At 40.3% G+C, this 26,921-nt stretch overlaps 1 long non-coding RNA gene across 1 annotated transcript in view; it reads right to left on the bottom strand.

Annotated features, from left to right (window-relative positions):
* Window positions 1-24,566, bottom strand: part of LOC148518310 (uncharacterized) — a 68,394-nt gene extending 43,828 nt beyond the window's left edge. Inside the window, exon 1 of the long non-coding RNA XR_015878992.1 lies at window positions 24,480-24,566. This is a non-coding gene — a long non-coding RNA (uncharacterized LOC148518310). The remainder of the gene's footprint in view (window positions 1-24,479) is intronic.
* Between the last annotated feature and the right edge of the window lie 2,355 nt (window positions 24,567-26,921).

Here is a 26,921-nt window from a genome sequence, read left to right as displayed (position 1 = left end):
CAATTAGGCTACGAAAAGCCGTTATCGGTGATAATTTTTTCGCTGATGACGTCACTTTCGCCATTTTCACTTACCCCCATATTCAATTCCAAAGACTTTTCGCAAGTGCGAAAAGTCTTTGTCAAAAAAGTTTTCACCTAAGAATAGGTGGCAAAAAAAGTGCAGAATTGGGGTTTTGGGGTGCAGACTTAAAAAAAAGTACCCTGCAGCCCTTGGAATGTCCCCTTAAAGTTATCTGTGTAAAAAAAAAAAAAAATAGCATAGAACACACCAAAAAAAGTGCTTTCGTTTTGGGGGCAAAAATAAAAAGTTGGGGGACAAACTTAAAATCTAGCGAAATTGACTCAGGGGGGTTCCCCAAGTATGCGGCAGGTGTTTTCTAGAATGCGGTTGGTTGCGGAAGGTGGATTTTTGAAGAATTTTGAAAATTCACTTTAGGGACTTCAAAATGGAATCGGTAGGTTCGATTCCCGGCAGCAGCAGCCCGACAGATGAACAGATCCTGGCAGCGGCAGACCGACAGTGCTGGAAATCCCGATAGTCCTCAGGTAAGTAATAACTAACCTAACCTAACCCCCCTAACCCTAACCGTCCTTAGGGGTGCCTAACCCTAACCTCCCCCCCAAGTACCTAACCCTAATCCCCCCTGTAAGTGCCTAACCCTAACCCCCCCCTTCCCCGCTGCCTAAACCTAAGTCCCCCGGGAGGGGGTGCCAAACCCTAAATCTCCCCGGGTGCACTAAACCTAACCCTCCCCCCCCACGGCTGTCTGCTCGCACCTGTCTCCCGGCATAGGGAAAATGACAGGCGTCTAGATATAGACGCCTGTCATTTAACCCACACCGGGATAAAGCAGTCGGGAAGCCGGCTGTCGGGATCACGTCAGCCAATTTCTCGATTGCATCCCCTTCAAAATATGCTTGCACCCATTTTCATGTACCCCAGATTTGATGGTACTAGTTGTTTTGTAAAAAAAAAGTGTTTCTAAATGCTATTCTTCACCACTTCTGTAAAGATGCATAAAAGCACCTGCCAACACCGTTGAAAACCCCCAAATACCTTCAGCAGGCCAATTCGGTGGGACCCATAGTGATCCCCCATGTCAGACCAACTTTAGGGGGATGACAGGCTGATTTCCCCAAAAAGTGACAGGACTTTTCGCTACTTACCTTTTCGCAGGGTCCCGTTTTCGCCGAATCCTAATTGAATACAGGGATACGCGGGCACGCGCCCGATACTTTATCCCCAGGAAAAACGTTGATGATGGTGAAAAGTCCGACCTCTGACTTTTCGCCGCTAATTGAATATGGCCCATACTGTACAACTCTGAATCAGGACCCTTGTTATTAATCTAATAGCATTTTCATGCATCCAACTTTTCTAGTACAGGTATTGGCATAAATATCAGTTGCATAATTTATCTAGATGTAACACTTCACACATATATTTTAATCACATCTAATGAAAATACAAAGGCTCCCTAAAAAAGTTTTAGAGGAAAGGCTAAAGAAGTACCATTGTAATGTTCCTACCCTAACTGCTTTCTGCAGTCTTATGTGGTATCCGGATAGAAGATCGACAATGTAAAGGTCGACTGTCAATATGTCGACACCAGAGGGTCGACATGCAATAGGTCGAAGGGAAAAATGTCAACGTGTACGAAAGGTTGACAGTGCAGAAGGTTGACATGGTTAAAAGGTCAATAGGGTCAAATGGTCGACCCACATATGGTCGACACAAAAATGGTTGACACTTTTTTAATGTTTTTTTTTTACATTTTTAAGGTTAGGGATAGAGTGAGGCTTAGGGTTAGGCACTTGGGGGAGGGTTAAGGTTAGGCTGCTGGAGGAAACGTTTGGGGTTAGACACTAGGGGGAGGGTTAGGTTTAGGCACTTGTCAGAGGGTTAGTGTTAGGCACCAGGGAAAGGGTTAGGGTTAGGCACTAGGAGCCAGGTTAGGGGTAGGGTTAAGCACTTGGGAAAGGGTTAGGGTTAGGTACCAGGGGGAGGGTTAGGCTTAGGCACCAGGTGGAGGGTTAGGGTTAGGAATAGGGTTAAATTACAAAAACACATATCAACCATTTTTGTGATAACCATTTGTGTGTTGACCATTCAAACTTGTCAACCTTTTATCCCTGTTGACTTTCTGCACTGTCGACCTTTTGTCAGCCATTTGTACCTGTCGACCTTTTGTCTATGTCAACCTATTGCATGTCGACCATCTGGTGTTGACCCATTGACTGTCCACCTTTACATTGTCAATCTTTTATACCGCACCCATCTTATCTCACATGTAAACTTTTGTGGGTGTTTCATTTCAGAGGTTTAACATAAACACAGAACATTATGAATTTCCTCAAAAACTGATTTTTATAGTCCATCTGAATTTATGGTAAATGGGTAAATAAGGGATGTCCATTTTTGTACATTCACACTTTTATAGTCCTATGGATTCTCACTGTGTGTTCTAGATGTGCATTCCTCCACGTCAGGCAGCATCAGGGGAAAGAAGATGACTCTCAGTCATTGAAATAACCAGGACAGGGTTGTGCAGTGCCTATATGGATTCAGTCTTGGCATCTTACACTCAACTACTCTCTATGTTATTAGAGGCAGAGTTTGGTGGCTCAGTGTAGTAGGGATATGAGTATACTGTGGGGATTCCAGAAGGTATATAGGTCTATGTAGAAGGTGAGAGCTTAAACAAGGAAGAACCATTTAAATCAGTTCTCCATTTCTTTAAGTTATCTCACTGTCATGCTGCACCTACTTCAATGCTACTGTTTTGAATAGATGTAGGCAGCATCCCAGCGGTTGGGAATGCCGGTGGCCAGAATCCCGGCTCCGGAATCCCAACAGCAGTCAGAATCTTGGTCCAGAATCCCGACCACTGACTTCTTAGACTTTATTAGACTTGGGGTTAGGGTAGGGGTTATGGTTAGGAACTAGGGTGAGGGTTAGGATTAGGCTACGGGAAAGGTGGGTTAGGGTTAGGGGGAGGTTTAGAGGTTAGAGTTTGCGTACATACTTGCAGGCATAAGGATTCTGACTCTTGGTATGCCGCTATTGGTATTCTGACCGCCGGCATCCCGACCGCTGGGATCCCAACCCATTTTAAAGATACAGCCCCTCTGTTCATTCTGGGGCTCATTTTGAGTTGAGCACACTTTCATTTTTGTGGTGTGAATATATGTGTGTTCGTAAATATCATAAACTTTATGGGGCCTATTCATAAAATCGGCTAAGTCTGTCATATCCCTGACATGTGTAGTGGAAGATGGCTGCACACGCAGGGACAGAATACAGGGACGCAGAAGTGGGTGTGGCACATATTGAGAATATGGACATATGATGAAGACAGGGACAGAATACAGAGGCAAGGCTATAACAGAGGCGGGGGAGGAAGAGTAGATGCATCCAAAGCTAATAGCATAACAATAATCCAGTTAATGCTCCCAAAATGTCTTAGCAATTTGGAATGTTAGAACAGCCTGTCAAGGCAATGAGTAAAAAGTAAAGTTATAATTAATTCTACTTCTTTACTTCTGGGATTAGATCCAGCTGTACAACTGCACGGCAATCTGACTACACATGTGCAAAGTGGAACAGTTACGATCGGCACAATTACAAGGATCCCTCTCCAGTGGGACTTCCGCTATAGTGGAAAGCGGGCTAGGGCCTTCTAAAGAAGGCCTTAGCTAATGAGAGGCATGATTCAAAAGGCTAAGTTGCGTGTGCTGGTGATTGCAAAACAGGAGATATCTCCAATATATTCTGCTTTCTAGCCTTATTAAATAGGCTTGTTACTTAAATATACCTTAAATATGCAGAATCAGCTAGTTCTGCATGTTTTAAGGACATAATTACATTGATGATTAAGCCCCAAAGCCCTAAAGCTTTTTGCATCTAGAAAGAGAGAATGGGAGCAGGTACATCTTAGTAAACTACAAAAAGGCATGTTTACGTAAGTATTCCTGGTGAGATATAATTATACAATGATGTATCTCCAGATAAGCCTCTTAGAAGTAATATCTTGTGTGGGTATTGGGGTGCTGGTGTAAAGATTAACGATAAATTATAAATATCACTATCTAGCCACTTCTGATTGACTGCTTGCATATTGGCTGTCATGTTAATAGTAGAGATGTGCGCCGACCCCTGTGTATTGGTTTTGGATCTGAATCTCCCCTGGTTTTGGATCTTGATTGGTTTTGCCAAAACCTCACCTCCGTGTTTTTTTTTCATGTTTTGGTTTTGTATCTGGATTTTTTCTTAAAAAAATAAAAAAAACATCTAAAATCACATAAAATTGCCCTTTTTTTGTTCCTACAGTATTAACAACCTCAATGACATTTATTTCCACTCTTTTCCAGTCAATTTTGACCACCTCACAGCTCACAATAATCGTTTTTTTCATCTAGTTAAAGGGCCAAAAGATTGTATCCAGCTTGCTGGCTCAAAACTGATTGATATAATTATTAATAGAGTTGAGGACTGTGCAAAGATGATGATTGGGATAGCCTTGAGGATTGAAGAGTTGATAGTTGGTGCAGCCACTGGCTGTAAAATTGATAATACATTAATTAAAAAACAATTCATTGGTGCAGCCCCGAGCTGAATAATTAATAATAATTGAATTTAAAAAGTAAAAAACAATTCATTGGGTGCAGCCCCTGGCTGAATAATTAGTAAAAATAAATTCATTGGTGCAGCTCCTGGCTGTAAATTTGATAATAAATTAATTAAAAAACAAATCATTTGTTCCTATGCCAACCATAACATTAATTTAAAATGTCAGGCAGCAATGCCTCAACCAGCACATAATTGAAAGGAACAAAGGTGCAAAATGGAACAGTCCTTGGGCCCTCCCACCCTTATGTTGTATACGAAATAGGACATACACAGTTTAACAAACCAATCATTTCAGCGACAAGGACTGCCAATTGTGGCTGAAATGATTGGTTTGTTTGGACCCCCATAAAACAAGCTGCCAATGTGCATTGGACATGGAAATGAAAATGATCCCATACACAAACTGGCTTTACATTACAAGTTGTCATCATCCTCGTCATCCCCATCAGTGTGTACATCCTCTTCTTCACACAATATTAATTTGTCCCTGCTGGAATCCACCATAGGCACCTCTGTAATTTTTTATGTGATTGTTGGTAGAGGTCTTCCTCGTGGAATTTGTAATTCATATTAATGAACATCATCTTTTCCACATTTCGAGGAAGTAACCTCCTACACCGATCACTGACAAGGTTGCCAGCTGCACTGCAAACTCTTTCGGGGTACACACTGGTGGGTGGGCAACTTAAGTAATGCAAAGCCAGTTTGTGTATGGGACACCAAATTGGCTCTTTTTCCTGCCAGTACTGAAAGGGACTGTCTGACATGCCTATTAGGATGTTATCTCTGAAATAGTCCTCCACCATTCTGTGAATGGAGACCGTATCACACATAGTCATGGTAGAAGACATGTCACTAGTAGGCAGTTCTCTCAGGCCTGACCAGATGTTATTTTTTGGTGAACGATCTGCTTGACCAGCAGGCATTCTGTAAGGAAAATTGCGTGTTTTCCTAGCAGCTGCAGAACCTGATAGAGGAGATGATGGTGTTTCACGTGCGGCTGCAGCTGACATTTTTTTTTACCAACAGCTCTTTGCATAGTTTTAGATTTCAGTCTGTTGGAAAAAACACACAAGGTGGGACTTAAACCTAGGATCCAGAATAGTCGCCAAAATATATTTTTCAGATTTCAATAGATTGACGACTCTTGGATGAAGTGAATCAAGGGCTTGATCCACCAGTCTAACATACCTTGCACAATCGCTCCATTTCAGTTCCTCCTTCAGTTTCTCCAGCTGTTGTTGCAAAAGTCTGATGAGGGGAATGACCTGACTCAAGCTGGCAGTGTCTGAACTAACTTCATGTGTGGCAAGTTCAAAGAGTTTGAGAACCTTGCACAACACGGAAATTATTCTCCACTATGCTTGAGTAAGGTGCATTCCCCCTCCACGGCCTATCTCATAGGCTGTTGTATAGCCCTGAATGGCCTTTTGCTGGTCCTCCATCCACTGAAACATATAGAGGGTAGAATTCCACAGAGTTACTACCTCTTGCTTCAGCTGATGGCAGGGCAAATTTAACAGTACCTCCTGTTCATGCAATCTTTGACAAGCGTTTGCCAAATGTCTAAAATGTCCAGATATTTTGCGGGCCACCGAGAGCATCTCCTGCACGCCCCGGTCATTTTTTAAAAAATGTTGCACCACCAAATTAATTGTGTGAGCAAAACATGGGACATGTTAGAATTCGCCCACATGTAATGCTCTCACAATATTGGTGGCATTGTCCGAAACCACAAATCCAGAGGAGAGTCCAAGTGGGGTAAGCCATCTAGCAATGATTTCCCTGAGTTTTTCTAAGAGGTACTCAGCGGTATGCCTCTTAGTGAAACCAGTTATACAAAGAGTAGCCTGCCTCTGTATCAGCTGTCTTTTGGTAGATGTTGCTGCTACTGTTGCTGTTGTAGGCAATACACCTACCCAGTGGGCTGTCACAGTCATGTAATCCTTAGTTTGCCCTGTCCCACTTGTCCACATATCAGTGGTCAAGTGGAAAGTGGGTACAACGCCATTTCTGAGGACATTAATAAGGTTTTTTTTAATGTCCTTGTACAGACTTGGAATTGCTGTTCTAATGAAATGGAATCTAGAAGGGATCTGGTAGCAAGGACACAGGACCTCAATTAACTGTTAAAAACCCACTGCAGCAATGGTGGATACTGGACGCACATCTAATACCAGCATAGCTGTTATGGCGTCAGTAATCCGCTGTGCAACTGGGTGATTGAGTCATACTTGTTTGCCCTTGCAAATGACTGTTTGACAGTTAATTGTTTTTTGGAGGATACACTAAAAGTAGTCTTCCTCCTGGTCCCCTTCTGTGATGAAGATCCAGTCACAGCAACAGCAGCAGCAACAGGCGTAGTCATCAAGGATCCTTCTGAGAGGAATCATGGATAGGAGAGGAGTCAATCATGCTTTGAATACCAACATTGGATGCAGCAGGACTACTCCTGATGACGAATGAGGATGTTGATGATGCAGTTGTTGGTGTTGGAGATCGAAGGTGCTTGGATCCCACACAGAGGAAGCAGGTAGGTGACACTGGACTTGTTACATTTTGAGTTTTGAAACTTGGCGACATACACTTTGATATTTGATGAATGCGCTCCAAGTGACATAACAAAGAGGAGGCTCCTAGGTGGTTTAGGTCCCTCCCTCTACTCACTCTTGCTTGGCAATGGTTACATATGGCTTGACAACTGTTGTCGGGATTGGGGTGAAAATAATTCCACACGTGAGTAGTGGATTTTTTTGTCTTTTGCCCCGGCACGACAACAATGGACTTTGGCTTTTTCAATCCATGGGCAACAGCTGTTGCCTTACTTACACAAAGGACATCCTCGGCATCAACATCCTCATCACCAACATCTTCATCATCAACATCCTCATCATCCTTAGCGCCTTCAACTACCAAAATATCCTCTTCCTCCATGTGCAATTCCACAGAAGCATCCTCACTGACTACGTCTGCAAGATGTTGACTGCCCTTCCCCAAATTTACAGAGGGCACACAAATGTTGGAACTTGGAGGATCCTCCAGTACACTAGTATTTAGGTCTGGCTCACACATGGCAACCACCAACACATTTGCACTCTCCTCAGAGATTTGTGATTTCGATTCCTCAGGGCACACAGTTGTTTTTTCCGGAGCTGTGTTACTCTTCTTAACAAATTTTCATTTTTTAATGGTAACACCATCACTACTACTACAAGCAGAAGGGCTATCAGAACCAGCAGTCATCATAACTAAAAGCCAAGGCCTTATCTTTTCCTTGCCACTTCGTGTAGTGAATGGCATACTGCCAATTTTTTGTTTATCTAAAGGCAACTTGCCTTTTGATTTTTTTTCTTTACTACAGTAAAAGTAGCTTTACCATATCCATGGCGTGACTTAAGTCCTGGGGATGGGCCTTCATAGAGGACAAGGAAGTTGACGGACTTGCATTATCATGATGACTGCTGGCGACAGCTACAACATGTGGTTCTTGGCCTTGCTCTACTCCATATTTTCTGCAGTCTTGAAGCAGTGTCACAAGCACCAATAGTGCAGCCAAGGTGCGGTTACAAAATTCACACACGTGCAGTCGTGCACACACAGAAAAAATTTTTACAAAAAAATACACTATTTGTTTTATTTTTTTTTCGGGTCCACAACTTGAGCCCAGAGCACCGATTGATGACGACTGGAGTCGGGCAGCACTAGGTTGCAACTTGCGTTGCTGGCTGTATCTTGTGCAGCTGAGCCTAACACCCACACACACACAGAACAAAATTAGAGCAAAAAAAGAAATATACTATTTGTTTTATTTTTTGGGGGGTCCATAACCTTGGCCCAGAGCACCGATTGATGACAACTGGAGTCGGGCAGCACTAGGTTACAATTTGCGTTGCTGGCTGTATCTTGTGCGGCTAAGCCTAACACGCACACGCGCACAGAACAAAATTAGAGAAAAAAAAATATATACTATTTGGTTTTTTTTTCAGGTCCACAACTTGGGCCCAGAGCACAGATTGATGATGACTGGAGTCGGGCAGCACTAGGTTGCGTTGCTGTATCTTGTGCGGCTAAGCCTAACATGCACACGCAGAAAAAAAATAAAAAGACAGTATATTTTTTATTTTTTGGGAGGGTCCAGAACTTGGGCCCAGATGGATGCAGCAGACAGCACAGCACCAGCCCAGATGGATCAGCAACAGCCTAGATGGACACAGCAGACAGCACAGCAGTGACAGCACCAGATGGATCAGCAGTGCACCAGCCCAGGACACAGCAGACAGCACAGCACCAGCACCTCTCCCAGCCCTACACTACCCACCCTCCCAGTTCAGTCTTCACAGCCGGAGTGAAATGGCATCCGCCGTGTGGTCCCTTATATACAACATAGATCATAGAGACGAAAGCTTGCGAGCCGCGAGATTTTCGAATCTATGGTTTTGCCTCAGCTTGAGATCCGGGGCCGGCGGAGGAACCGAACGCACGTTCGGTTCTCGCCCCGGATCTCAAAATTCCAGTAGGTTTGGATCTCTGATATCCGAACACGCTCGACGCTCGTCTCTAGTTAATAGTACTTGTTTCATTAGTGTTGAGGCTATATTATATTAAATCACAGATGACTATTCAAAGTACTTGTGATTTCCATCTGAATTTCTGCAGGACCGAAGATTTCCATTTAATTTTTAATGCCGTAAACAAATGATGTGAGGGTGTTTGTTTTCAGTAATATTTTATATGGCAAATGCACAGACAGGCCCTGAGCCTAGGCCAAATAGGTCTATGCCTGGGGCTTCACTGCTCCAGAGGAACACCAAGCAGGTATAGCAGCCAACCCTGACGTTGTTTAAGGGGCACCAATTCAATTTTGCCTAGGGCACTAAATTGGGCAGGGCCAGCTCTTCAAAAGTGACTTCTTGTGTATATGACACTACATTACATTATTATTAGGGGTGAGCGGGATTTCTGAAATCCGAACCCCCCCGAGCCCCCCCGATCCGAGTCCGATCCGAATCAGGCTCGACTTTTCCCGCCTGACTCGGATCTGAAATCGAGGCAAAACGTCATCATCCCGCCTTCCGAGTCTCGCGGGTTTTGGATCCTATATAAGGTACCCACGTCGGCGCCATTTTCTCACTCGGCTGTGGACAGTGAAGAGGGAGGGTGGGAGTTAGGGCTGTGTAGTGTAGTGTAGTGTAGTGCTGCTGTTGTCCACTACTTCAAAGTCCATAGGGGCTGGTTGTGTTGTGCTGTGCTGCTGTTGTTAATAGGGGCTGTGTCCACTACTTCAAAGTCCATAGGGGCTGGCTGGACTGTGTTGTGCAGTCAGTTCTCCATAGGGGCTGTGTCCACTCCAAAGTCCTGTGCAGTGTCCCAGTCCTAAAGAGGTGCTGTAGTGTTGTCCAGGGGGTGCTCTGTCCATCAGGGGTGCTCCCGCCAAGTGCTAAAAAAATAATATATTTTCTGTGTTTGTGAATTGTGTGCGCAGTAGCCGCACGTGCATCAACAAAGTAGTGCCAAGCGTGCGCCTGTGTCATAAGTAAAGGGCCGGCTGGCTTGACCGTTAAAGGGTGCTGTAACCCCCGAAAGTACACTCCAGTCCAAACCAAAAAAAAATTATTTTCTGTGTTTGTGAATTGTGTGCGCAGTAGCCGCACGTGCATCAACAAAGTAGTGCCAAGCGTGCGCCTGTGTCATAAGTAAAGGGCCGGCTGGCTTGACCGTTAAGGGTGCTGTAACCCCCGAAAGTACACTCCAGTCCAAACCAAAAAAAAAATTATTTTCTGTGTTTGTGAATTGTGTGCGCAGTAGCCGCACGTGCATCAACAAAGTAGTGCCAAGCGTGCGCCTGTGTCATAAGTAAAGGGCCGGCTGGCTTGACCGTTAAGGGTGCTGTAACCCCCGAAAGTACACTCCAGTCCAAACCAAAAAAAAAATTATTTTCTGTGTTTGTGAATTATGTGCGCAGTAGCCGCACGTGCATCAACAAAGTAGTGCCAAGCGTGCGCCTGTGTCATAAGTAAAGGGCTGGCTGGCTTGACCGTTAAAGGGTGCTGTAACCCCCGAAAGTACACTCCAGTCCAAACCAAAAAAAAATTATTTTCTGTGTTTGTGAATTGTGTGCGCAGTAGCCGCACGTGCATCAACAAAGTAGTGCCAAGCGTGCGCCTGTGTCATAAGTAAAGGGCCGGCTGGCTTGACCGTTAAGGGTGCTGTAACCCCCGAAAGTACACTCCAGTCCAAACCAAAAAAAAAATTATTTTCTGTGTTTGTGAATTGTGTGCGCAGTAGCCGCACGTGCATCAACAAAGTAGTGCCAAGCGTGCACCTGTGTCATAAGTAAAGGGCCGGCTGGCTTGACCGTTAAAGGGTGCTGTAACCCCCAAAGTACACTCCAGTCCAAACCAAAAAAAAAATTATTTTCTGTGTTTGTGAATTGTGTGCGCAGTAGCCGCATGTGCATCAACAAAGTAGTGCCAAGCGTGCGCCTGTGTCATAAGTAAAGGGCCAGCTGGCTTGACCGTTAAAGGGTGCTGTAACCCCCAAAGTACACTCCAGTCCAAACCAAAAAAAAATTATTTTCTGTGTTTGTGAATTGTGTGCGCAGTAGCCGCATGTGCATCAACAAAGTAGTGCCAAGCGTGCGCCTGTGTCATAAGTAAAGGGCCAGCTGGCTTGACCGTTAAAGGGTGCTGTAACATCCAAAGTACACTCCAGTCCAAACCAAAAAAAATTTTATTTTCTGTGTTTGTGAATTGTGTGCGCAGTAGCCGCACGTGCATCAACAAAGTAGTGCCAAGCGTGCGCCTGTGTCATAAGTAAAGGGCCGGCTGGCTTGACCGTTAAAGGGTGCTGTAACCCCCAAAAGTACACTCCAGTCCAAACCAAAAAAAAAATTGTTTTCTGTGTTTGTGAATTGTGTGCGCAGTAGCCGCACGTGCATCAACAAAGTAGTGCCAAGCGTGCGCCTGTGTCATAAGTAAAGGGCCGGCTGGCTTGACCGTTAAAGGGTGCTGTAACCCCCAAAGTACACTCCAGTCCAAACCGAAAAAAAATTATTTTCTGTGTTTGTGAATTGTGTGCGCAGTAGCCGCACGTGCATCAACAAAGTAGTGCCAAGTGTGCGCCTGTGTCATAAGTAAAGGGCCGGCTGGCTTGACCGTTAAAGGGTGCTGTAACCCCCGAAAGTACACTCCAGTCCAAACCAAAAAAAAAATTATTTTCTGTGTTTGTGAATTGTGTGCGCAGTAGCCGCACGTGCATCAACAAAGTAGTGCCAAGCGTGCGCCTGTGTCATAAGTAAAGGGCCGGCTGGCTTGACCGTTAAAGGGTTCTGTAACCCCCAAAGTACACTCCAAACCAAAAAAAATATATATTTTCTGTGTTTGTGACTTGTGTGCACTGTGGCTGCACGTGCATCAACAAAGGAGCAGCGCCAAGCGTGCGCCTGTGTCCCATAAGTAAAGAGCCGGCTGGCTCATTTCGTAAAGGGTGGTGTAACCCACAAAGTGCACTACTCTCCAGCAAAAATAAAAAAATATTTTCTGTGTTTGTGTGCGCTTTAGCCGCACGTATATATATATCAATATAACGTAAATGGAGGACCAAACTTTCTCTGATAAAAATAAAATAGGGAAAGATCAAGAACCACTTCCTACTAGTGCTGTTGCTGCTGCTGGGAGTTGTTCATCATCCCAGAGAGGAAGTAGGAACATCACTACTTTTACTAAACAATTGACCCTCCAACAGTCCCTAGCGATGAGGATGAAGTACGACAGCAGTCTTCCTGAAGCAAAACGTATAACTGAGGCCTTGACTGCTATGTTGGTGTTAGACGTGCGTCCGGTATCCGACATTAGTGCAGTGGGATTTAGACAATTGATGTAGGTAGTGTGTCCTCGGTTCCAAATCCCGTCTAGATTCCACCTGCATCCTCAAAGCAGCAGCGACAAGCGTGCGTCTGTCTGTTAAAGGGTGGTGACACCCTCAAAGTGTGCTACACAAACAATTAAAATATTGTTCTTTTTTTTTCTGTCTTTGTGAAATGTGTGGGCTGTAGCCGCACCTGCATCCTTAAAGCAGCAGCGACAAGCATGCGTCTGTCTGTTAAAGGGTGGTGACACCCTCAAAGTGTGCTACACAAACAATTAAAATATTGTTCTTTTTTTTCTGTCTTTGTGAATTGTGTGGGCTGTAGCCGCACTTGCATCCTCAAAGCAGCAGCGACAAGCGTGCGTCTGTCTGTTAAAGGGTGTTGTAACTCTCAAAGTGCTCCAAAAAATCAAAAAAAAAATTTTAATGTGTTTGTGACTTGTGTGCGATGTAGCCACACTTGCATCCTCAAAGCAGCAGCGACAAGCGTGCGTCTGTCTGTTAAAGGGTGGTGACACCCTCAAAGTGTGCTACACAAACAATAAAAATATTCTTCTTCTTTTTTCTGTCTTTGTGAATTGTGTGGGCTGTAGCCGCACCTGCATCCTTAAAGCAGCAGCGACAAGCGTGCGTCTGTCTGTTAAAGGGTGGTGTAACTCACGAAGTGCTCCAAAAAATAAAAAACTATTTTTTTAATGTGTTTGTGACTTGTGTGCGATGTAGCCGCACTTGCATCCTCAAAGCAGCAGCGACAAGCGTGCGTCTGTCTGTTAAAGGGTGGTGACACCCTCAAAGTGTGCTACACAAACAATAAAAATATTCTTCTTTTTTCTGTCTTTGTGAATTGTGTGGGCTGTAGCTGCACCTGCATCCTTAAAGCAGCAGCGACAAGCGTGCGTCTGTCTGTTAAAGGGTGGTGACACCCTCAAAGTGTGCTACACAAACAATTAAAATATTGTTCTTTTTTCTGTCTTTGTGAATTGTGTGGGCTGTAGCCGCACCTGCATCCTTAAAGCAGCTGCGACAAGCGTGCGTCTGTCTGTTAAAGGGTGGTGACACCCTCAAAGTGTGCTACACAAACAATTAAAATATTGTTCTTTTTTTTTCGGTCTTTGTGAAATGTGTGGGCTGTAGCCGCACCTGCATCCTTAAAGCAGCAGCGACAAGCGTGCATCTGTCTGTTAAAGGGTTGTGACACCCTCAAAGTGTGCTACACAAACAATAAAAATATTCTTCTTCTTTTATCTGTCTATGTGAATTGTGTGGGCTGTAGCCGCACCTGCATCCTTAAAGCAGCAGCGACAAGCGTGCGTCTGTCTGTTAAAGGGTGGTGACACCCTCAAAGTGTTCTACACAAACAATTAAAATATTGTTCTTTTTTTTCGGTCTTTGTGAAATGTGTGGGCTGTAGCCGCACCTGCATCCTTAAAGCAGCAGCGACAAGCGTGCGTCTGTCTGTTAAAGGGTGGTGTAACTCTCAAAGTGCTCCAAAAAATAAAAAACTATTTTTTTTATGTGTTTGTGACTTGTGTGCGATGTAGCCGCACTTGCATCCTCAAAGCAGCAGCGACAAGCGTGCGTCTGTCTGTTAAAGGGTGGTGACACCCTCAAAGTGTGCTACACAAACAATAAAAATATTCTTCTTTTTTCTGTCTTTGTGAATTGTGTGGGCTGTAGCCGCACCTGCATCCTTAAAGCAGCAGCGACAAGCGTGCGTCTGTCTGTTAAAGGGTGGTGACACCCTCAAAGTGTGCTACACAAACAATTAAAATATTGTTCTTTTTTTTTCGGTCTTTGTGAAATGTGTGGGCTGTAGCCGCACCTGCATCCTTAAAGCAGCAGCGACAAGCGTGCGTCTGTCTGTTAAAGGGTGGTGACACCCTCAAAGTGTGCTACACAAAGAATAAAAATATTCTTCTTCTTTTTTCTGTCTTTGTGAATTGTGTGGGCTGTAGCCGCACTTGCATCCTCAAAGCAGCAGCGACAAGCGTGCATCTGTCTGTTAGAGGGTTGTGTAACCCTCAAAGTGTGCTCCACAAACAATAAAAATATTCTTTTTTTTTCTGTCTTTGTGAATTGTGTGGGCTGTAGCCGCACTTGAATCCTCAAAGCAGCAGCGACAAGCGTGCGTCTGTCTGTTAAAGGATTACATCGGTGACAGCATCCAAGTAGGCATGTCAGACAGTCCGTACCTGTACTGGCAGGAAAAAGAAGCAATTTGGAGGTCCCTGTACAAACTGGCTCTATTTTACCTGAGTTGCCCCCCCTCCAGTGTGTACTCCGAAAGAGTGTTTAGTGCAGCCGGGAACCTTGTTAGCGAAAGGCGTAGGAGGTTGCTTCCACAAAATGTGGAGAAGATGATGTTCATAAAATGAATGATCAACTCTTCCAGGGAGACCAGCCTCCAGAACGTACAGAGGGACCTGTGGTTCCAGCAGGGACGAATTAATACTCTGTGAGGATGAGGATGTACATAACACTGAAGAGGGTGAGGAATCTGTGGATGAGGAGGATGAGGACGACTTCTTGCCTCCGTAGAGCCAGTTTGTGCAGGGACAGATTAATTGCCAGCTTGTTTTGTGGGGGCCCAAACGAACCAATCATTTCAGCCACAGTTGTGTGGCAGACCCTGGCGCTGAAATGATTGGTTTGTTAAAGTGTGCATGTCCTGTTTATACAACATAAGGGTGGGTGGGAGGGCCCAAGGACAATTCCATCTTGCACCTCTTTTTTTTCTTTGCATTATGTACAGTTTGGGGCCTAGTTTTTCAATGCCATCCTGTCTGCCACTGCAGTTTCACGCCTAGATGGGTCACGTGTTTGTGCCGCCCACTCGTGTCGCTTAGCATAGTCATCCAGCTACCTCGGTGCAACCTTTTGGACATAAAAACACTATTGTGAGGTGTGAGGTATTCAGAATAGACTGGAAATGAGTGGAAATTAAGGTTATTGAGGTTAATAATAGCATAGGAGCAGAAAAACCTACAAATTCTGTGATTTTAGCTGTTTTTATGCTTTTTTTCAAAAAAATACAGATCCAAAACACAAAACCCAGAACCCAAAACACGGAAGGGTGGTTTTGGCAAAACCAATCCAGATCCAAAACACGAAGAAAGATCCAGATCCAAAACCAAAACACAAAACACGAAAAGTGGCCGGTGCACACCCCTAATTATTATATTGTATACTAATATGGTAATGCTCATTTACTGATAATACTGTTATACTCTGTTCCTATATTATTGTTAGGCATACATTTACCAGTTGTACACTTCTCATACGCCTGATACAGCAATACTGCGGTTTTATATCTCAAGATTAGGGAGGCCAAACCCAGGTCTTTTTTTCAATTCTGGGATTCGGGATTGAAATATGCTCAATCCCAGGATTCCCAGGACACCCGGGATTGAGTTGTTTAATGGGACGGGTGGGCACTGCTGAAGGGGTGGGCCAGTGCGGGGCTGCGCAACGTGACCTCTGACATCATGTCGCATTGCGCACAACCGGACAGCCTGGTAGCATTTGAGCGAGTGCTGCAGGCACTCAGCACCACCCGACATAAGAACAAATACTAAACAGCGCAAAAAAAAAACTATGCTCACTAATCCCGATTCTCCAATCCTGGGATTCAAATCCCTGAAACTTTAGGCCAAACTCCTGGGATCCCGTTGATCCCAATTTCGGGATTAGCCTCCCTGCTCAAAATATATGGGAATTTTTGCTACAGAATATGCATATGTTTGATGTGCAAAATGTGTCAAGCTAAATGGGTGACTAGGTCGTCTTGACTGTAATGGCTTCTTTTCTGTCTTTTGTCATTTCAGTCAGGCAGTGGAGGAAAAACTCTATAAGACAGCTATTACATGAAGAGCAAAGGGATGTTATTGCATGTGCAAAACTGGAGCACCAAGTTAGGTGTTTCCATTAGAAAAACAGCATGCTCTAGTAAAGTGACATTTTATGAAGGTGGATATCTCCTTTAGAATTCCTGAGAAAATTTATATTAAACATTTTTTTTCTATTAGCTGGATCCTAGTAATAAAAACTAATGTACACGTCCCCTATTTAAACATAACTGCTTAGAATATTTAATTAAGTTTAATTGCCTATGGACAGGATATATAAATTTCAGAAGTTCACCCTTCATTTGTTTCACTTACATATAATTAAGAGGTTCAATTGCAATGAGTCTGCAAAGCAATTTCTTTTATTTATTTTTAACAGGTCACCACCAGAGATGATTGCAGTGAATCCCTGAAACTATATTCTCCACTAACAAAAGGCTAATCCACTAGTAATAAAGCAGCAGTTGACTGAAGAGAACATGACCGAAATAGTTTCTTTAAAACTGAATTTTAAATACCACATCTTGGAAGATTTCACAAAGCAGTACATAATGGCACAGTACATTATTGGGCATCTTAAAATAATGGAAGACAATAATAGAGAGAGTGGATTATTATTCCATATGCATGTTTGGTATATCCTTACTAATATTACTTAGTGTATTGCATGCATTAATTTCAAAACCCTATGACTTTGTTAGATTTCTTTTATCACTGATTTTAATTTTAATTCTTTATGACTAAAAGTATATATATATATATAGTTTTTACAACTAGAATATAGAAGTTATGCTAGACGATCACAAGCAACATATGTCAATGGCAAATAGATTTTCAGAATGTACATTTCTCAAACTATTTACATTTTTATAAAAAATAAATATTTCTAAAGGACAACACATTTTCAAAAATAATTTTATTATGAATTGTTACAAAAAAATTCAAAGTAAGCTTTGCAAATTGATTTACTATATGTGAAACTGAAATTTGCAAAGCCTCTAAATTTTCTAAAATGTTTCTCTTACTTCCGTTAAGCTTATACAATTTTTATCTATTACATTTCTACATGGGTTTAGATATTTTTAAATTAAATACTAATAACTAATTTAATGTATGTGTTTCTTTTTATTAATTTATTTCCTAATGGGAATGATGTAGGGTCATGTAGAAAGTCCAAAAATCCATTTATTTTGTTTATGTACATAGCGTGTCTACACTTATGGGGCAGAGTGTATGGGTCTATGAACGTTTCATGTAGACAGCCTTCATCATCTGCCAATGTTTTTTTTCCTAAATTGACTGTTGAACCTCTCAGAGTCAGTCATCAACATGAGACGCTTCAGGGAATTTATGTAGCGCTAGTAAATCAATCTAAAAGATGTACTTTTCCAGTTCAATTACTAATAATAACCTTATAATTATAGGTAGGCATTGGGGATATTTATTAAAGCTAATGTGCCAAGAAAAATGCTGCATACAACATGCAAAATACTTAGAACTGAACATGCACCTTATAAGCAAATAAACAAAAAAGATCTATAGGGACTGTTAGAGAGTCTACATTACTATTATACTATTTGACTATAAATGGTATGTCGGGAAAAGGACCATTTTCATAAATAAAACTTACAAAACTTACAAAAATTACCCCTATTGTTTATCTCATAAACAAACATGTTTCTAACATATTTCTAACATAATGGACCATTCATTTTTATTTTGCATACTAGATTTCACAATTTCCATGATTCAGTAAGCAAGAAAAAATCAAATATGTATTTATTTATGTATTTATGTATTTATTTATTTACCTATCCTGACCTATGGTTTTAACATATGCTCATGTAATTTGTCATTGCAATTATGATCCTAAATGAAGGGATTCCATTGTAAATGCAAATTTAAATTAATCAACACTGAAGTAAAAGGAGTCACAAAAACTGGCCAAGGTTAATTACTTTTCCTGCATTATCGCAAGTAAGCTTTTAATTGTGGTGTGTGCCACTTGAGATTTATTTGAAATCCTTGGGATTTTTTTTTTTAAGCAATTAGATTTTTTTGATGGATAATAACAGCATATGCTTTCCATCTGTTTTACAGACAAGAATTTTAAATAAATAAATATATATATATATATATATATATATATATATATATAACGAGGATTGCAAAATCGCTTAACTGAAGGCCCAGCAATCTGGGTAGTTATACATGGGATGTTTAAATTGTTTACTGGTCCTGCTTATAAGAATATTAAGTAGCAGATTCCTTAAACTCTATATCTTGTTTTGTTAGTAATATGATTGACAGGTGCATGTGTGTGTGTGTGCAAATATATATATATATATATATATATATATATATATATACAGTATGTGTGTGTGTATGAGACATTGTATGTTACTAACAAAGAATAGTTTTGAAATCAAGCTGTACCACAGTTATATTAGTTACTATAACAATTGTAGTATATTTCTTTGTAATTGCACCATATTACTGAGATATGACCCACCACCATTTTTAAGTTAGAGGGGTGCATTATTTTAAGATAATCACACATGGATTGATAAATTGGGAATTCTAGTCTTTTGACCAAACTGCCTTGACATCATGCACCTTCTGTAAATCCAAGCTCATTTACTGCTATAAATCCTTGTTATTCAGGTAAAGCCTACATTTTCTGTATGCCTTGTAATTCACACTGTTTATTACATTATGAAGATACTGTTAAAATTCTCTGCTTTATTACTAGCAAATTGTTATATATGTTTTAGGGTACATATATACTGTACATATATATATATATATATATATATATTTATATATATATATATATATGTATGTATATATATATATATATATATATATAACCTTTTTGTGATTACATATTGTCATGCATCTCGATGTTAGCTCATTTAAACCAATTTTGTTGGTGCTTTCCTACTGTAGGCGTTTATTGGCTGATATGCTTGGTGGAGGTCCTACCTTTAAAAGCCTGGGTGTAGGTGAGCTTCAAACCAGGAAGCATATCTTAAGTTTAATGCTAATGTAATAACAATTGCCATGTTTATAATTCTGAGTGATAGGGTAGAACTTGAAGAAAATTAGGGCTCCTTTACGGTGGGCTGCAAGCTTAAATGTTTGTATGAAAATGTGGCCTAAATCCCCATGCTTTATTATGGTGAGTGCAGAGCCTCTGTGATTTCTATTTAAACAAGGTGGTCACATACCACATGCACCCCAGATCTGATATACTTGTTTCTATCTATCTATATATCTATCTATCTATCTATTTGTCTGTCTATCTGTCTATATTTTAGAATGTAAGCTCTTATGTGCAGGGCCCTTTACCCTCTTGTGCTTATCCTTACTTTACTTTCATCTACTTCTTTCTCCCCACTAGGGCACCTAACATTTGGTTGCTTATGCTCTTTTGCTAATTTGGGTGTTATAGTCGCTCGCTGGTCACCTATTTGTTTACATATATTTGTAAGGCACTGCGGAACACTTGTGGGGCCATATAAATAAATGATAATAATAATATATATACTCCTTTCCCATAAACTGTCTTCATAGGTTGGAATTGCATAAATGTACTATTAGCTAGGTGGTTCAACTGTAAAATGTATTGAAACGTAGAAATTGTTGGACAGTACACACCACCAAGTGATAGACAGTACTGTAGAGGACAGTCCTGGGATTCAACATGGATTAGAACAGTACATTGCAACAATTAAAGTAGGAAACAATTGACACAATTAACCCTTACTTGCTGTACCTCATTCTCTACTTGATAATGAACATTTATACACCATAACTAGATACATTTACAACCTAGAGATAGATAGATAGATAGATAGATAGATAGATAGATAGATAGATAGATAGATAGATAGATAAATAGATAGATAGATCACTGCAACATTCAATAATCACAATTAAAATATTGTATATTCTGGATCCTGTGTAAGTAATCGTGGATACATTACATGGGGAGGGGGGTATTTAAAAAAATGTCTAATGTTGGATAAACGTGATTTTACCTTTAATAAATCAGGCACTAATGTTTGGCATTTGTTTTGTCCTTGTTCTACCATTCAGGAGGAGATAACACATCTATAAACCAGCATTAGAAGGCTTTTTATCATGTGTGTTCAGGCACCATATATGCCTGGACGCATCATAACTGAGAAGCGCTAAACAGTAATAAATAGAGGCAAAATAATAGCATAAAGACCCGGTAAACAATGGAGGCCTCTGAAAGAATAACAAACTAAAGTCATATTGCAAATTAAGAAAATTCCTTTTGCATAAATAAAATACCTTTAAAATTAAACAAGTTGTAATGTTGCATTGGCAATTTATTAATCTCCTTGTATAATGCTGTAGTCTTATTAATATGCTTATTTTAGGGAGCTAGTGTAAATAACTGAAATGATTTTAAAGTGCGTGTTCTGTACGTATTTTAATTGTCATTCATTTGCATAAAATATTTCACTGTGTTGCTGCAGCTATATCCCCCCATGGCAAATGAAGGGTTAAACACCATAGTGCACGTGTTGATGGGTCTGTAAGAGTTGGTAAGAAGACTAATTACAGCTGATGCTAGGAAGCTGGAACACCCAAGTAGATGTGTCTCCCGGGATACTGATGGAGACCTACTTTACAAGCTGTAATTCTATGTTAGCTTATTGCATGGGAGGACAGTTCAAACTACCCTGGTTTATCTCCTATTCTTCTTGAATATTCCTAATCCGATATTTCAGCAGGGGAATCTCCTCTACTGATCCCCCTTTCCTTACATAACTCGCAGAGCTAAAAACCACACAGACAGGTGTATGCTAGAAAGATGCCTAATACTTAGCTTACTGCAGCGGCCTCCCCTCACCCTGGCACCAGGACGGACATCACTCTGCCGGTTACTTGTCCTGGTGCCCAGAACTTTCCTAAGCAAACATTTCATTACATTTCCCTCTTGTCTAACTAGTAGCAATTCTATGAAGATCCTATACAATAAGGACACAAACTAGACATAAAGAGGAAAAGGACAAAATACAGAGAGTGGAGGGGAAGAGAGAGAGAGGGAAGAAGAGAGAGAGGGAGAGGGCAGGGAGAGAGAGAGAGAGAGAGAGAGAGAGAGAGAGAGAGAGAGAGAGAGAGAGAGAATGAGGACAGAAAGTAGGAAAAGTGTGTGGGGGGGAGGGAGAGAGAGAGCAAGAGAGGGTGGGAAAGGGGGGGAAGAGAGATGGAGGAAGAGAGAGAGAGAGGGGAGGGAGAGAGAAGGAGGACAGAAAGTAGGAAATGTGTAGGGGTGGGAGGGAGAGAGCGAGAGAGGGGAAAAGAGAGAGAGGGAGGAAGAGAGAGAGAGGGGAGGGAGAGAGAAGGAGGACAGAAAGTAGGAAAACAGTTTGTGTGTGTGGGGGGAGAGAGAGGGGGGAGAGGGAGAGAGAGGGGGGAGGAAGAGAGAGGGGGGAGAGAGAGAGAGAGAGAGAGAGAGAGAGAGAGAGAGAGAGAGAGAGAGAGAGAGAGAGAGAGAGAGCGAGAGAGAGAGTGGGAGGGAGAGAGAGTGATTTAAAGAGTATGATAAAAGGAGTGGGAGGAAATTAGTGAGAGAGACAGTAAACAGAGGAACGAGTGGTGGGAAGAGGGAGAGAAAGTGGGAAAGAGAGAGAGAGAGAGAGAGAGAGAGAGAGAGAGAGAGAGAGAGAGAGAGAGAGAGAGAGAGAGAGAGAGAGAGAGAGAGAGAGAAAACGAACGTGGGAGGAGATAATCATAGTCCATCAGATATAATATTATTTTTATTGTTATTTTTTAAATGGAGAGTATTGGTCGGTCCTATGTACTTTCATTTGCAAACCTAGGAGATGTAATTAAATCAAGTTACTAAAGTGAGAAGGATCAACAAGCTGTAGTAAAGCCCATGGCTGCTCCTGTTGCCATAACAACGGAATAGCTCCAGCCTGAGACCTAACCAAAGGCATTTCTGGCTCAGCTGACATCTTAAACCTTTTTGTGTGAGATCTGGCTGCTTTCCTCGCTTAAGAAGTGCCTTCTCGCCTTTGATTGATAAGAGTAACCTTGCACATTGCTATCCAGTTTGAGATAGGGAGGAGAAGGCCAACCCATTCTCAGAAGTAAAGGAGCTGCAAATTATCTGTATGCACAAATCCTCTGTGAATTAGATGAATCTAAATTAATTCAGCGTTTGAAGGTATTACTTTGCCTGACAAAAAAAAAACACATTTGTTTTTTGCATAATCAATTAAAGTCTGCTCTAAAGACATAAAGGGGTCTTTGAAAATTATCTGGTGGGATTACAAGTTTCCAATACTGTAGGAAAGTAATTTGGGTAACATACACACACATAATACTTTATAACAACATACAATGTGAGACTTATGAAATGTCCTGGATACCTTGTAAGGCCATTTCTGGGCAATCTAGGATTGGGTCACTGAAAAAGAACTATCTCCCTCTCTATGAATAGAAGACAATGTAGTATTTCCTATAAGCAACCAAATGATACAGATCACGAGTTTAAATTGGTCATTTTAAAGATTACATCTCCTACAGGCCAGACTTTCTTTCAAAAGTACCATTACATTAAGAAAGCCCCTATTTTTGAACCTGAGTTATCAAAAGGCCATTCCCATCTCAGGCAGCTTGGAGTGGCCTCTACTGGGGTTATTCCTCTATCAAAGGATTGGAAATGAAGTACGTGGGTATACACTCATTTAAGGACAAGTAATTGACAAATCCGAGGACCCGCATTACTAGTGAAATGGGAGGATATTAATTATTTATAAACGATTAGCCTTTCTGTGTGTCTTGTACAAATTCTATCTTGTACTGGAAATATAACTTGTCATACTGGTCAGGGACAGGAGACAAAGCAGGTCTTAAGGGAAACAGAAAATATAATATCGATTAAATTTAAAATGCTGTATGAGAGGTGCAAAAAAGTATATTTCTGTCTTTCTTCATGCATATATATATATATATATATATATATATATATATCAAATATATATTATATATATCAAATATATATATATATATATATATATATAGCACAAGAATGGATGGCACTCCTTGTCTCCGCAGTAATCCAAATAAATCCATTTTTTTCTGCTGTATATGTGTTATTACTGGAGGGGAACCTGGGCAAGTTGTTTGTACGTGGATTTGAGCGCCGGTATACAATACCCCATATATATATATATATATATATATATATATATATATATATAAACATATCAACAAATCCTAATTATTAGGATTTGTTTATAGACACAGTCATATATCTTTATGCATGTGCAGTGTGTTGGGTTTTGTATTTAGAAGCAATTAAGTTTTCAATTCTCTCTTCTATAGTGTTTATTTTTATTACTACTAATAATATATTTTTTTTATTTATATTGCACTTTTCTGTAGAAGGACTCAATGATCTTTAAAAAATCATACTTTTGTCATTAATTTGCATGCATCTATCTTGTAGAATTATCCCATATGTCACCAATGATGATCAGCTGCTTTACACCGGCCTGCCAGTTCCAAACAATACATTTATTTCAGTTTACATAGTTCGCATGTCTACAGAAATCCTATTCTACGTACATATTAGTCCAGTGGTGTGAGTGCTGAAGAGCAATAAAGTACGTTTCAAATTAACCTGTTCTACCTACATATGTACAACTAAGGTTCTCTTTTGGCTAAAGCTACATGTCAAGTATTTTATAAAAAAAAACAAGACAACTTACTGATTAGTGTCTAATTTTTTTTCCCCTAAAAATCTACGACATGGTCCATGTTATAATAGATCTAAAAATAATAATAGCTGATTAATTATTATTATTATTGTTATTATTATTATTATTATTATTTAATAGTTATAATATAATTAATAATAATATATTAAATATAGTGTTATATGTTATTAAAAAAAAAATTAAAATAAACAAATTCCGAAATAGTTAATGGTTTGTTCCTAGAGTTCTTAGTTAAATATTTTTTCATAGATATTAAAATAGAAAACTTGCAGTTTGCTTAGTGGGCGCTTAAATGAAAAAATCTTCTGTGATGGGATCTAGAATGTATATCAGTCCAAAGGTTTGAATGGGGGAAAGATCTCCCTACCTGCTGCCTAGTTGATGGTGACAGCTCTACAAGAGGAGACCTTCAGCTGCTTGGCGTTGTGTCGTCTCCCTGCATTTATTTCAGCCCAGTCTGCCTCTGTTGACATTAGCACAAAGCAAAGATTTCGGCTGCCTTCTAGTTTAGAAAAGACAATGAATATTTTACCAAGATATTGATCAGCTTTTATAAAACTCAGCTAAACCTAATGAACATGAATAAATAAAAAGTGTCAGAAGAGAAAGATATCTATGTAAATTTGCTGAAGAGTGACGTATTGCTGAAAGTTTACCCTCCTGGAATTTGGATCTAAAAAATATTGTTTACTGTCTGTGTTTATTCACAGATCACGGATGCTTAGACTAGCAAGCACTTGGAAAATGAATGTAGTGGTATATCCTGTCACCCTCCCAACCTGCGCCAGTACAGAGCTGCAGCACTGGAGCCCTGGGTGGCAGTTTGGAGATAACTAGTGCAATGAGAGGAGCTATGGAAAAGCCACCGGGTGACTGGGTGTTACAAGACTGACAAGGCAATGACATCCTTTTCTATGTATTGGGGGACAGAACTACATGTTATCTGTTAGGATCAGTGAAGTGAGAGACGCTAAGTAGTTTAAAACGACCGGTTAACAATAGACAAGTGATAGGAACATAGCAGGTTATAGCATCACATTCAAAGAGTATTGTTCACAAATCAGTCCCATTCCTTCCCCTATTCTCTCTCCCCACAGGAGGCTTTTATGTGGTAATGAAACACATTTCATGCTCCCTTCTCAACGTGTGTGTCCTTGCAGCATGTGCACTGGCGGCTCTGTCCCTGGATCCCTTTTCCTGACGAGATGAACAATGTGGATTTTAAAAAGGATTTAAATGTTATTTTCCTGATTGACGCTATTTCAGTCCACGGACGCGTGGGAAAAATAGTGGCTTCAGATCATATTTATATTGCGGTATGAATACGTGATCTGCAATTGGGCACTTATTTTTGTTCTGATTTTTTTTCCTTGTAATATTATACATTTTGTTATTACAGTTATTGGAGATGTTCAGGGTAACTCTGTACAAACTGGAACACAAGTCCAAACTCACACTTGAGAGGTAGAAATCTACATTTCGGGTCACATCATTCATTAGAATGATAGACGTTGTGCAATAATAATGCGATGTATAATGTAACGTTTACCTTAATAATGCACAAATAAGATATGCAATTAGTAACTGTCTGTAATTACATTTCCAGGAGTTCATTAGAGAATATGATGAGATAGATAGATAGATAGATAGATAGATAGATAGATAGATAGATAGATAGATAGATAGATAGATAGATAGATAGATAGATAGGTATTATTATTATTATTAATATAATAAGATAGATAGATAGATAGATAGATAGATAGATAGATAGATAGATAGATAGATAGATAGATAGATAGACAGATAGATAGACAGGGATAGATAGATAGATAGATAGATAGATAGATAGATAGATAGATAGATAGATAGATAGATAGATAGATAGATAGATAGATAGATAGACAGGTATTTTGTATAATTATTATTATTATTATTAATAATAATAATTATAATAATAATAGAGATAGATAGATAGATAGATAGATAGATAGATAGATAGATAGATAGATAGATAGATAGATAGAATAGCCGGCGTGCATGCATTTGTGTTTACTGTAATGCATACAATAAAGAAAATTCACAAAACAAAAAAAATCCAACTTATTTATCTATCCTGTATTGACAAAAATGATATTTAACTCTATTTTAACTAAATTGGAGGGACAGACACTATTTGTTTTTACTATAGGAAACGTCTGTTTGGACAGTTACATTTCATTGAAAAAATTCAACAATTAAATAAATCTGCATTACATACCATACCACCACGAAATGGTTTTAACCATATATATAGTCTGAGACACACCTTCAAGAAATTCAAGCTGCTGTAAGCACTTTGTAGAATTTAGTATGGATAATGCATACATATTAAATTATATATATTTATATATATATATTATTTTTTTAAAGTAAGACGTCAAAAAATGGCTTGAAAACACCATTGATAATTTTAAATGTGTGAAAATGCGAAATAATTAATAGCAAACATGTGCCCTTTCAATCTTCTACTAAGTGGTTGTTAATGTATTGTTTTGCTCAATTGCAATCAAATACCTTTGTTTGACAATGTCTGGAAATGACAGAGTGTCCCTAACCAAAAATGCATTTCTTTTAACCTGGCGCCTCCTGGGCTACACTCGCTATGGCATAGACTCTGACCTAGCAAAAGGTAAGGGACAATAAGGTAGTTGAGTATTTATTTGTCCGCAATGTTACAACTGTATTCCCTGCGACATAATGCCCTACAGCAAAAACAAAGAGCCCTGTATCTGATTCTAGACTGGCAGAACTTTCATAGATATGTGAA

This window comes from Taudactylus pleione, unplaced genomic scaffold (genome assembly GCF_031769625.1).
Source record: "Taudactylus pleione unplaced genomic scaffold, aTauple2 ptg000201l, whole genome shotgun sequence".
Taxonomy (NCBI): Eukaryota; Metazoa; Chordata; class Amphibia; order Anura; family Myobatrachidae; genus Taudactylus; species Taudactylus pleione.
The sequence above is the reverse complement of the archived record's forward strand: the minus strand, read 5'-3'. Positions and strand labels throughout refer to the sequence as shown.